Here is a 14142-nt window from a genome sequence, read left to right on the forward strand (position 1 = left end):
GAGGCGCCGTCCTGGGACCACTCTGTCAAACTGCCCCCTCCCCCGCGGGACAGAGGTGTTATTAATGTAATATAACACATTTACCACCTGAGGGAGAAGAGGAGGAAGAGGCAGCTGCACAGACACAAAGAGGTGACTCGCACAGGACTGACACATATACTTTCTCTTCTCCTGAAAGTTTCGAAACTATTTGTGTCACGTCGGTAATACATCATGTTTACAGAGACAAGCAGGCAGCGCCACGAAGCAAGGTCACCGCTCATAGTAAAGCCATGTTCACACGGGATTATTTCTGTTTATGGACCAGTGGGAGACTGTCCATGTCTATGTCTAAACTCAGAGGTCTTCACGTAACGCTCATGTCTGCGACTTTGGCTGTTTTTATTACGTGCGTTGATGATAAATCAATTCAAATAATAATCAATTTTACGTACCATGTTTTCCGGACTATAAGTTGCACTGGAGTATAAGTCGCGCCAGCTAAAGAATGCATAATAGAGAAGAAAAAAACATATATAAGTGGCACTGGAGTATGAGTTGCATTTTTTGGGGAGATGTATTTGATAAAAATCCAAGACCAAAAACAGACATTTCATCTTGAAATGCAGTTTAAAATAATAACAGCTTAGAGAACATGGTGAATAAGTGTACGTATGCTAACGCTAACACCTTCAGCTACATGATGTATGCTAACGCTAACAGCTTCAGCTACATGAGGCACAGACAGAACTGTGGTAAGTGTCTGGTATGTTAACGTAACATATGAACAGTTATTCAGATAACTATAGCATAAAGAACATGCTAACAAGTTTACCAAAGCATCAGTTTTACCCCAAATCACTAAATCCATTGAATTCTTCTTCCTCTGTGTCACTTCTAAACAACTCCACAAACTCCAGAGGAAGAGGAAGTGCAGATTCTTCTTCTGCATCGCTTAGAGCCTAGAGCGCCCTCTTGTGGTTGTAAGAGTGAAAATAACGGATAATATCACATATAAGTCGCTCTGGAGTATAAGTCGCACCCCGGACAAAACTATGAAAAAAAGGTGCAATTTATAGTCCGGAAAATACGGCTCTGACAATGTGCTGAATGTCCAGCACTCTCTCTCATCCCCATTTCATGCTTATCTTGTCAAATGAAACCTATAAGCTAGTCTTTAATGTGATTTCGAGGGTTGATTGAACTGAAACCATCCATTTTGTGTCCATATCTAAATTATTATATTCCAACCACAAACCATTCACCTCTTTTTCTATAGTCAGAAGTAAAAATAAATAAATAATGTTCAATAAAAACGTTAACAAAGAATATCTACATATGTACGTATATATCATTTTAAAAAGGTTGTTGGTTTTTCTGCTTTAGGTGCAACGTTTGGATTGAAGGGTTGTGTCAGCATGAAACGATTTAAAGAGTTTCATAAGTTTCAGTAAGAAATGTGTGTTCATTTTGATTGCCATAAAGTGGTAAAGATCAACTACAGTAAAAGTAAAGCTCTGTAACACTAAAAAAACAAGCCTACTATAGACGAAACACTAGCAAATTAATTAAAAGGTTTTCATGTGAGTATACGACTACCATTTCAGCAATAAAGTCCGTTAAAACAAATATATTTCTGACAAAAACGTTGTGGGGTAATGTCAATATTACAGACCTGACACAAATCCAACAAGAGGGCTTAAGAATACAGGATTCAAGGTGTTTTCAAGCATCAAAATATCTGTAATTAAATAAATGCTAGCCATGTCATACAGTGGAACATTCTAGACACAAACAGTTACACAAACAGTTGCACGTCGCCTGCCACAAATGTCACATGGCGCTGCTCGAAGCGGAAAATAAAGAAAAAAAATCAAACCCTGGATACCAAATTGAGCTGATGCATGTGTATCTACGGCCGCGACGGACTGAAAATGAGTCATGTTGAAACCGGCGGTTCTGATTCACCGCCGCCGTGAAGAAAAGCAATAAGCCTTTGGTTAAAGTCATGCGAAAGCAATCAACAAGTGTGGCTCTGTAATCAGGGTTAAACCGGGTCTGAGAGGAAAGAAACACATGGCTGCAAATGGGACTCGATACTGTTTTTGAAGAGCGCTCGAACTGAACTCGACTGGCGTTTTGTGTTTTAAAAGCACGTTATACAAAAGGTTTATGCTCGGGAGAGTTCTGGAGGAATTCACCTCTATTTTAAAGGCGCAGTAAAACTTTGCCACGTTGTTGCAGAGAGAAGTTATTGCTCAGTTCAGCTCAGTTCAGCCAATTATGTATTTATCTCCACGGCGACACACTGAGGCACTATTTCTTATGCAATGAAAAAATGTAAAGATCAACTGAACTGAATGTATTAGGACTAGTTCGCTGCCAAATTAATACATTTCCTTAGATGGAGACAATCTAGTCGTAAGGACCAAAAAAATAACAATCGTGACAATTTTAAAAGCAAAATTAAGTACCGTATTTTCCGAACTATAAGTTGCACCTTTTTTCATAGTTTGGCCGAGGTGCGACTTATACTCCAGTTGGTTGAAATATGTGCGATTTATATGTGATATAATTTGTTATTTTCATACTGACAACTGCATTTCCCAATGACAACCACAATATATTGTGACTCATAGAAAACCTTTCCGATTCTCTCATGACCCTATTTGGAATTGGCATTTACGTTGTTTTAACACAATCTAGGTCGTTCTATTGCCAACTGAAACCCCTAATTCATTCAGGAGCTCTCCGTGGTAGAAACGCTTTCAAAGGTTTCATCCGGACAGTTTCAGAAGACAGAAGACAGTATCTGCTGGAAATGGTCAGAACAGCAGCCTACATACTTCTACATTTATATATATACACTTCTACTACTGACACTTGCCCTGGCCTTAACTTTACAAGTCTGACAATGTCACTCTGGCAGCTTGGGTCGTTAAGGCCTTATGAGCCTTCAGAGCTGTCAAGCATTTCATAAGCATTTGACCGGTTTGATTTCTGCCAAGGTGCAAAGAGGTTATTGTAAACTGAGGGGAGGTTGTATCTCAGACCACCATTAAAGAAGAGCTTTCTTTCCCAATAAAAAAAACCCTCACCCTTCACTCCTCTTGCGAAACATCACTTCTACCTACTTAAAACTATCTCCTTTTTTGGATTTCATTTTTTTCAGAGGTTTTTTCATATACAAAACACAAAAGAATGGAAACCTTCAGACTTAATTTGGAAAAGGACAAATTTGACAAGAGTTAAATTGGACTATTTTCATTTAATGTGCCGTGATTTTGTTTGCATTCATGTCCAGTTGATGACTACTTGTGTTTTCATGTAATTTAATCTCTGGTCGTTATGTGCCCTGTTCATTTTGTGTCATGTTTTACCATTTGCTTATAAAACTGGAAAAAATTCAATATAAAAAGAAAAAAACCACACACGCACACAGAAGGAACACAAAACAAGACACAAAGAGATCTCAAACAAACAAACAAATGATATAACCAGTCCTAAACTTAAAGTCCGACAGTTTTCCCATTTGGTCCAAAATCTAACAAATTTGTCCATTTTCCAATTTAGTCCAAACGTCATCTCAATGTTTCAAATGTCAGTTATAATGTCGGTCCAGCCTCTGATCGTCGGTTGGGTTTGAGTCATCCAGAAGAATGTTCCGAACGTATCCATCCTTTGAATCCACGGCTGGAGTTTTGAGCGGCATGTCGCGCTTTACTGATCCCAGTCCAATATTTCCAGCGCAACAGCGTATCCTGGCAACCACGGCGTCTCCAACTGTTGGCATTTCCTTGCGAATGGTGAGCAGTTTGACTTTTGAAAAATGGCCATACATTTTCCCACGCTTTGTCTGTCAAAACAAAACAACCTTCTCCTTTCCCATTGACATTTGATATTTATAGCAGAATGGCTGTCCAGATTATGAAAGCATTTATATATTTGAGATATTATTCCTCTTGAAAGTTCAGATTTATTTGCCGTAAAAAAAAAATCAGTCAGAGAGCCATTTCCAGATTGAAAATGACTTATTGGTTTCTAAAACAGTTTTCCGTGCATATAACTGATGAAAATAGAGTGTTTATTTTTCCATTATTATTATTATTAGTATTATCTTGTCTTACGCTGTTTTTTATTTATTTTATATATTATTTATTTATTTATTTTTATCTTTATTTATTTTTTTATTTTTCTCCTCCATCCTTTGTTGGGAAATGGGAGGTTTTGTCTATAGGAGTTTTTGTTTATAAGAGTTCTTCTAATAAGAGTGTTTTTTTAAACTTCCTATAATCTGTTATGTCCTTTTCCTCTGTCTCTACCTGCGTTGTAACAATGAAATTTCCCCATGTGTGGACAATAAAGGATTATCTTATCTTATCTTACCTCTCTATATTTTGCTATTGCTGTATTTATTTGTTCTTCACATGACCGCGGGCTTTAAATGCCCCGTTGCGGTTGCAGTACCGGCTCGCTACCACCGGAGTAGAGCATCTTGAAGTTCATCTCGGAAGTGGGTGAAGTTTCTCCTCGAGTCGGGCCATGTTCCCCCGTAATTACACACATTTGTCTTGTGCTAGCCGCCTGCTTCGCTAATCAGTTTGTCAAAGTCGGCCAGGAATCTCTGTCCAAACACACTCTCTCACTGCCTACACTGTAAAACACACAGAGATTCATCAGCAAACATTTGAACTGGAGATGTAATTATGTATACCCCGAGTACACGTTTAAATTGTACTGCAAATACTCGGAACATTAGAAAACACGACGGTTCTTTTGTCAGCCATTAGGTTTATTATGCTAATTCATACACTAAATCATACTTATAAACTTGACTTGAATTAGAAAAATATACGCAACCATATAAATATATACGCAACCAGGCCAAGTTACAGGTCAGATCTGTCGACAGGAGACTCATGGTAAGAATGCATTTGTTCTTTTTTTAAATGAATAAATTACAGATATACTGTAAGTTTAATGCCACACTGCGGAACATTCTAAGCAAAGCAATAACATCTTCTATATATATTTTTTTGTATTAATCCTGAAGGAAATTCATGCACCAGAGAAGCCATTTTTAAAGAAGTCATATTAAAACCTTTAAAAGACAACATTTTACATTAACAGTATGTAACTTTCTGGAGGTGGCACATCACCATGGAAACAAGCATTGATTCTCCAGACCACGTACGAGTCAGGTTTGTGGAGGTGCCAACCCTCACACAATAAGTATGCATGTTTTTTAGGTGCAATAAAACATCCAAAAACAATAACATGCTTTTATCCTAATCCATTTTTGGCTAAACTTTACGTACTGGGGCTTTAATATAAACTTCTCCTGCACGTACAAATACAACATCAGATAAAGTTACACCACAGCTTTAGCTAAACATAAATATTGCGCCATTTCTCTTGAATTTCATATTTCAGTATAAACCCTGGACGGATGTGTTCAGAATGACACTGTTGTTTGTACAGTATATTCAAAATGCCCATATTTGTACTTTTTACTGCATATTTTGAAACATTCTGCCATCATAACCTAAATAAGAAACATTTTGATGCTTTGAATGTTACACGACTTATTCAAGGCGTGGTCCGGACCGTCCTTGAAAGAATACTAAAAACATAACCAGTCGAACATTTTTATTTTCTCATACTCATTCCAAAAGAGGAAAATACTGCTTGAAGTCATTTTGTACTTGTGTATATATATATATTTAGCAGTGCACTCATTCCTCTCCCTCTCTTTTCCTTCTTGTTGGCGGGTTGCGTCGTTACCGGAGGCGACCGAAAGTGCGCGCCGTTGCCAAGTGGCGAGGCGGATTTGGCAGCGCGCGACGGCGTCCGCGGCAGCGAGAGTCAGAGTTGTGAGACGCTGCTTAATTTGAGCCGTCTCTGGCACCGTCGCTTGTACCTGAGCCAGAAGGTGTCGCCGCGAGATACAAACTTACAGCGCTTCATCAATATGTAATTGATTAGCCTCTGGGCGGGTCGGCGGCTGCTGGCGCCCGTGGCACGCGGACCGGCCCTGGGAAACGCTGTTCGCTTCCCGCACGTTTTTTGGCGGTGCGGCGGACATGAGGCTTGTTCTCACACCTGCAGAGATGTTATTAGAGATGTTATTAGGAACACGAGCAGCTGTGCAGTGCATCTCCTGCATCGCCTTGTTTTTACAGTGTGCTATCGGAATGGATTTATTTTTGGAATATTTTAGGGTTGATGTGATTCCGTCACTGCGAGACTATTCTGCGTTTCACCCTCTGTGTCTTAATAAACCACACGTGAAAAACTTTTAAAACACAAAAACCTGGAATTGTTTTTCAATGTAATATTTCCGTGTAATTTCTCTGTGTAAGTTTGCACAGGATTTGTAATTTTTTGTTACATAAAACAACAAAACAAAAAAGAGGGTATGAAATAAAAAATATTTTTTTTTTTTTTATTGAAACAAAAGAAACAATAAATAAATAAAATGAGATAAAAGAAAAGAAAATATAATAAAAGAAAAAGAAAAGGAGATAAAAGAAAATATAATAACAAAAATAAGATGAAAGAAAATAAAATAATAAAAAGAAAATTAGATTGAAAAAATAGAAAGAAAGAAAGACAAGACAAGAAATGAAAGGAAATAAGAAAACAGGCGAAGAAGAGAAAAATACAAGGGTTGGAAAATAATGGGGAGTATCCAACAAAAAAAGAAGGGTTAAAGGATATCAAGTCTTAAGTAAATGTCCCATTTTGTCAATTGTTTGTTAAATTTGTCTATTTTCAAGTTGAGTCCAGAGGTTATGTCCACTCTGCGCACGACGGTTATGGTAGGAGGTGTTTGAGTCATCCATTTTTTCGTGAGGATCTTCTTGCTAGGTATCCATCCACTGTGTCCATAACCGGGGTTTTCAGGCCCAGATATATTTTTCCAAAATTGAGTGGGAAAACAGTCTCCGTCGCCTTGTTAATGTCTAATTTTGCGCAACTGGACAGCCCCAAAAACACATTATAATGCAAATATTATCAACTTACTACATAACAATAACTTAAGTGGGCATTCTAAACATATCGCTTCTATGTTTAGGTTTTCACTCAGCGTAAGTCACTGGTTTTCATCCAAACTGGCAGATTCCATACGCGACAAGTAAGAATAACTCTCGCCTTGTCCCACGCGACAAACATATTTTCTCAAAACAGGCCAAAAATATTCAGATTTGGCCTGTTTTATTTGTTTGTCTGTCGCCGATGAGAACCTGGATGGTCCACCGGCATCCTGGAACGTGATTAAGTAAGTGTAGTGGAATCTTTTTTGTACATATTCAGTCCCAGTTATGATCAGTCTTCAATGAATCCCTGTGCAGAATCTCCGATGTTTTCTGGAGACACTTTTAAATTTATACACTTTACTTTCCATGGCGCGCATAAAGCTCAATGAACATTAGAATCCAAGAAAAGTCCTAAACATACTTTGTTGGCGATCCATCACATAATGTCAAATGTATGTATTTTCTCAACAATTCTGGAATCTGAAAGTTTTCCAAATGTTGTCAGTTGTTTCTATCATGAATTAGTTTTGGATCAGTTTAATTTACCGTATTTTCAGGACTATAAGATTGTCATAGTTTGTGACATTATTTGTTATTTTCACACTGGCAACCACAAGCTCTCGGCTCTAAGCGATGCAGAAGAAGAATCTGCACTTCCTCTTCCTCTGGAGTGTGTGGAGTTGTTTAGAAGTGACACAGAGGAAGAAGAATTCAATGGATTTAGTGATTTGGGGTAAAACTGATGCTTTGGTAAACTTGTTAGCATGTTCTTTATGCTATAGTTATCTGAATAACTGTTCATATGTTACGTTAACATACCAGACACTTACCACAGTTCTGTCTGTGCCTCATGTAGCTGAAGGTGTTAGCGTTAGCATACGTCATGTAGCTGAAGGTGTTAGCGTTAGCATACGTCATGTAGCTGAAGGTGTTAGCGTTAGCATACGTCATGTAGCTGAAGGTGTTAGCGTTAGCATACGTACACCTATTCACCATGTTCTCTCATCTGTTATTATTTTAAACTGCATTTCAAGATCAAATGTCTGTTCTTGGTCTTGGATTTATCAAATACATTTCCCCGAAAAATGCGACTTATATATGTTTTTTCTTCTCTATTATACATTTCTTGGCTGGTGCGACTTACACTCTGGAAAATATGATGATGAATTCATATCTAAGTAGTTGTTTATCATCTATGTTGCCATTGGACATTTAAGCCAATGGCTTTTTATTTTGACATGGCACGGATCCCGCATTTGATTGGCTGATTCAGAGTCTTCACATGTGTTTCGTCTCTGGGCAAGACGTTTATCCCACAATGCACTCTCCCGTCTCAACGCGGACATGAAAAACCGCCAAATGATCATGCGGTGAGTTCATTGTGTCCGCTTCGACTCCTGACGTCAAGAGAGATTCGATGCAGAGAACTCACTTCATTTACACAGCGATTGAAGGTCAGTCCAATGTATGTTTTCCTCGGCAACTTTATTAACAAAAATGGTACGACAAGACCGTATTTGACGTCTTTTTTCCACGGCTTTTCTCCTCGCGAGGCCAAACATGAAGTTGTAGATTTGAATTGTAGGTCAGCCCGATGCCACATTCCATTGCTTCTTTCTCTATTCAAGTGTAAACGTGATACAAACCTCTAAGGTGGCAAAGTGAATGTAGAGAAAAAACTATCTTTATTCTGCACGGACTACTTTTTCTCTCCTAGTCCTTGAAAATGTAACGGTTTCAGAATTTGTGAAACGAAAATGGGTTATTGGACTGACAAAGCGCACGGCGGCACCTCAGTGCAAACACAATCACGGATGAATATGGATGAACTCGTTTGGTAAAGGTTTACTTGGTGAATTTAAGACGTCAGCGATGATATAATGGCAGTAAAAATGGATGTTATTGTAGAAATAGGTTGAATTCAACGGTGTCAGACATTCAATGAAGAGGGCAGGGATCTAAATCATATCTAAAGACATTTAAAGACACTCAAACATCAGAACCTTATTGTTTGTCACGGATACAACATATTAATACGGGCATTTAAAAAGGTAGTGACTGCACATGGACGCAACAGTGTAGAAAGATCACAATTTTAGGGTAAAAAAACGAACAAAACAATGAGATAGAAGTCTCTTTTTCAAGGCGGGCAACACCACCCTCATCAAGCTCATCTCGGACGGGGATGAGTTTGACTACAGGAGGTGGAGCGGCTGGTGTCCTGGTGCAACCTGGAGTTCAACGCCCAGAAGACAGTGGAGATGATCGTGGCCTTCAGGAAAGTCACAGCCCCCCAGCCCCCCCACACCATCTCAGACTCCACCATCTCCACTGTGGACTCCCTCCGCTTTCTCGGCACCATCATCACCCAGGACCTCAAGTGGGAGCCACCATCACCCAGGACCTCAAGTGGGAGCCACCATCACCAGGACCTCAAGTGGGAGCCACCATCACCCAGGACCTCAAGTGGGAGCCACCATCACCCAGGACCTCAAGTGGGAGCCACCATCACCCAGGACCTCAAGTGGGAGCCACCATCACCCAGGACCTCAAGTGGGAGCCACCATCACCCAGGACCTCAAGTGGGAGCCACCATCACCCAGGACCTCAAGTGGGAGCCCACCATCCCCCAGGACCTCAAGAGGGAGCCCACCATCACCCAGGACCTCAAGTGGGAGCCCACCATCCCCCAGGACCTCAAGTGGGAGCCCACCATCACCCAGGACCTCAAGTGGGAGCCACCATCACCCAGGACCTCAAGTGGGAGCCACCATCACCCAGGACCTCAAGTGGGAGCCCACCGTCACCCAGGACCTCAAGTGGGAGCCCACCATCCCCCAGCACCTCAAGTGGGAGCCCACCATCACCCAGGACCTCAAGTGGGAGCCACCATCACCCAGGACCTCAAGTGGGAGCCCACCATCCCCCAGGACCTCAAGAGGGAGCCCACCATCACCCAGGACCTCAAGTGGGAGCCCACCATCCCCCAGGACCTCAAGTGGGAGCCCACCATCACCCAGGACCTCAAGTGGGAGCCCACCGTCACCCAGGACCTCAAGTGGGAGCCCACCATCCCCCAGCACCTCAAGTGGGAGCCCACCATCACCCAGGACCTCAAGTGGGAGCCCACCATCCCCCAGGACCTCAAGTGGGAGCCCACCATCCCCCAGGACCTCAAGTGGGAGCCACCATCACCCAGGACCTCAAGTGGGAGCCCACCATCACCCAGCACCTCAAGAGGGAGCCCACCATCCCCCAGCACCTCAAGTGGGAGCCCACCATCCCCCAGGACCTCAAGTGGTAGCCCACCATCACCCAGGACCTCAAGTGGGAGCCCACCATCCCCCAGGACCTTAAGTGGGAGCCCACCATCCCCCAGGACCTTAAGTGGGAGCCCACCATCACCAGGACCTCAAGAGGAAGCCCACCATCAGCTCCCTCATCAAGAAGGCCCAGCAGAGGATGTACTTCCTGCGGCAGCTGAGAAAAGCCCCAGATGATGGTGCAGTTCTACACGGCCATCACTGAGTCCATCCTCACCTCCTCCATCACCGTGTGGTACGCTAAAATCATCAAGAAGCTGACTTACACTGATTCACTTTCTGTCTCACACCATCATTTCAATGTCCCATAAAAGAAACTAAAAGTTACCAAAAACAGTACAAAAAGTTCCAGTTCAGTCCCAAATTTAGCAGACAAGCTTTGGAAAACATACCATTTTTCATTTTCACATCGTTATTCTAAATATCCACAAAGCCAGAATACATCAGATGAGTAAAGAGTCGTGTGCATCGACAGAAACCGTGCCAAGTCAAATACACTGGTGAACAAGCTCCTTATTATGTTGTTGGACCGCGTTTACGATGCGCCGCAGCCTAATTCTTTGTCTGTTCTTCCCTTTCAGCGCGCCTCCCGTGTTGCCGCGCTCGCTTTTAGCCGCCGGCGCACAGTAACATCGTGAAAATGGGTACTCGCGAGCAAAGGGGGGAATTGCAGGCTCCATTTGAACTCCTAATCACCACGCCGCAGAAAATACGTATCCAGGCAACGCATAAAACACCATGGAAACCAAAAGCCATTATTTGGATCGGAGGTGAGACAATGGGAGCCGAGCCGTAATTGAAAAGAGTGAGCTCGATTCATCCGCTGTATTCAAAGCAGCGGCGAAAAGTCGTCAAATAAATGATCTTCGACCTCGCACTCTTTCATTTCTTACACACAAAACGCGTCGTCTCCTTGAAGTATTTTGGCAATAAATGAGGTTATTCTGTCGCAGAAGCTTTCATGGAATATGTTAAAAAAAAAAAAACTAAAATGCAAAAATACAATGATGTAAATGGTAGTGAATCAAATGTCAGGGTCATTGTACAAACAGAAAAGAAGTAAAATACATTAAACTGTTTTTCATTTATTTAGTTTGATACAAAAAGGACCAGGCAAAACCAAACACGTATTATTAGTACTATCAGTTTGTGAAACACGGAAGGTGCCGTTGCAAAAAAAGAAGTAAAGTATAATATCACAATTGTTGTTCTGGAAATATTAGATTATGAGTGATTACAATATCGGGTATGAAGTCTATGATAAAACGATTAAAAATGACGGCAAAATAAGCAGATTCAAGATTGAATTAACAGGAAATCTTTCGGTTATATTTCTGCAATTTTGTGGTAAATTTAAACATTTCTTTTGCAATATTTGAACCTCAAACAAGACATTTACAGGCACATTTGAGCACATTTCTGATACATAAAAAAAAAAAATTGGCATCTACAATAAAAGCTTTCCACCACCAGAGGAAGGATCTAATAATGGAGTATTAATATCAACTTGTATATTACAGCTCAGAACTAATGCAGGAGATTAGGCTGTACTATGACAACTGTTTTAGCACTTTTATGTTGTATTATAATGATTCATACCTAAGGCTTGTCGAGGCATTTTAAAGTGTTCTGGAAATCTTTGCTGAAGGATGAAATTATTATTGCACTTAACACCACCAACAAGAATGTGAAGTGTTTAAAGTACTCAAACGATGCTAAATTGACTTTTTTGATCTTATATCCATTACCTGAAGTTGTACTTTGTTTGCACCTCACAAAATCACTTTCCCAGGTATGTGACCAAAAAGAAGTATGATTTTCAGCATGTACATTATTCAAAGTTCTAAACTACGAGTCCCCAAAGTAAAAGGTGCACACTAGCACGTTCAAACGCTAATAATGACACAAATAATGCAGAATATGTGTCTTTTAATGGCGTTTTCAGTTCTTTGCATTGTATCGACCGTCAAATCTCAAGAGAACTATCTGATCATGTTGCACTGTTTTGACATAAACGCTCCAATTGTGGTTTCCCGTCTTTTCGTTGTCGCAGCGGTGATGATCGCACGCGTCCTGGTTCGATCCCGGCGTAGTCCCGTACGTAGACGTCAACTGCTGTTCTTGGCCTGGTCCGGTTCGAGTTTAATCCCGATTTCTGCGCCTCTGCGCATTTGCATGCAGACGTGATCGCTCTCAATTGCCAGCTTGCGAATGCGTGTTTTCTCAGCGTGGCGGGAGGCGCGCGGGTGGAAATGGCGTGCATGTCCCACGGGGTCCGTCCTGGCTGCATGTCATTTGAAAAGGGATCGTTTTGACAACATCTGCGAAAATTATACAGCTCTAGAAAGTGGAGAGCAGACGGCGTTACGTATTTTACCTTCACCACAAAGCGTCTCTTACGGATAAAACGCTTTGCACAGAGGTCGGGACGGAACGCCAGGAAGTGACGGACAAAATCCGCCGTGTTTTTATGTTAACAGTTCACAATGTCCACAGAGATACCTTAGATAAAACAATGGAAAAAGGTTAAATAAAATAGAAAGCTACAGGATCACTAATACATTTATCTCACTGTTGTGCCAGAATACTTTAACATTCAAAGTTTCGCGATTAATTAACCTCTTAAAATCCCCATCGTCCAGCCAAAGTTCTGACGATCACATTCTCTCCCACAACATTGACAGCTATTGTTTATTGCCTCATTGGAAGGTGCAGCTCCATGTGCTCGTCTCGATGTAAAGCCGCAGTATAGCGTTCCACTTACGTATCTCTACTTACTATACTTACTATACGACGGTATAGATCATGCGAAGGACATCATTTTAAAAAAAGTGTCCTTATTTCTTTGATCAGAAATGGAGATGTCTGAGGGTTTGTACGAAAAAATACAGGACGCGCAGTTCATGGTTGAAGTGGTTGGTTCAAAGGACTGAAGGACATGAACTGTATGTAACAAACAGATCTGTGCATTTATGAGCATGTGCAATAAAGGCAAGATGCAAAAGTGTGGAGTATTATAGCTAAAGGAGCAACATCGTTTCTCTAGGCGCAATACAAACATAGAAGACACAAAAAGACATTTTCTAACACAGACGGGAACATAATTAAACCAAAATGTTAGAAAAGAATAAACAATATACGAGTTTCATCATATGTAAAAATGATCTTAATGGAAACTTTCATTCAGCATATTAAAAAACAAACACGCACACATGATTTTTTTGGCTAAGAAGTTACATACTGGGGCTTTAAAAAAGATACAACTCAATAAGAATCATCTGTGTTTCCCATACACGTTGTTCTGATGAAGGTGGCAAAAATATACCGTATTTTCTGGAGACATTAATTTAATAAAACCCAAGACCAAAACAGACATTTGATCTTGAAAAGCAGTTTAAAATAATAACAGATGAGAGAACATGGTGAATAGGTGTACGTATGCTAACCCTAACACCTTCAGCTACATGACGTATGCTAACGCTAACACCTTCAGCTACATGAGGCACAGACAGAACTGTGGTAAGTGTCTAGTATGTTAACGTAACATATGAACAGTTATTCAGATAACTATAGCATAAAGAACATGCTAACAAGTTTACCAAAGCATCAGTTTTACCCCAAATCACTAAATCCATTGAATTCTTCTTCCTCTGTGTCACTTCTAAACAACTCCACAAACTCCAGAGGAAGAGGAAGTGCAGATTCTTCTTCAGCGTCGCTTAGAGCCTAGAGCGCCCTCTTGTGGTGGCCAGTGTGAAAATAATGAATAATATCACATAAGTGGCAAAACTATGAAAAAA

The sequence above is a fragment of the Eucyclogobius newberryi genome, unplaced genomic scaffold (genome assembly GCF_026437365.1).
Source record: "Eucyclogobius newberryi isolate DKJ021-1_F unplaced genomic scaffold, fEucNew1.0.hap1 SCAF_18, whole genome shotgun sequence".
Lineage (NCBI taxonomy): Eukaryota > Metazoa > Chordata > Actinopteri > Gobiiformes > Gobiidae > Eucyclogobius > Eucyclogobius newberryi.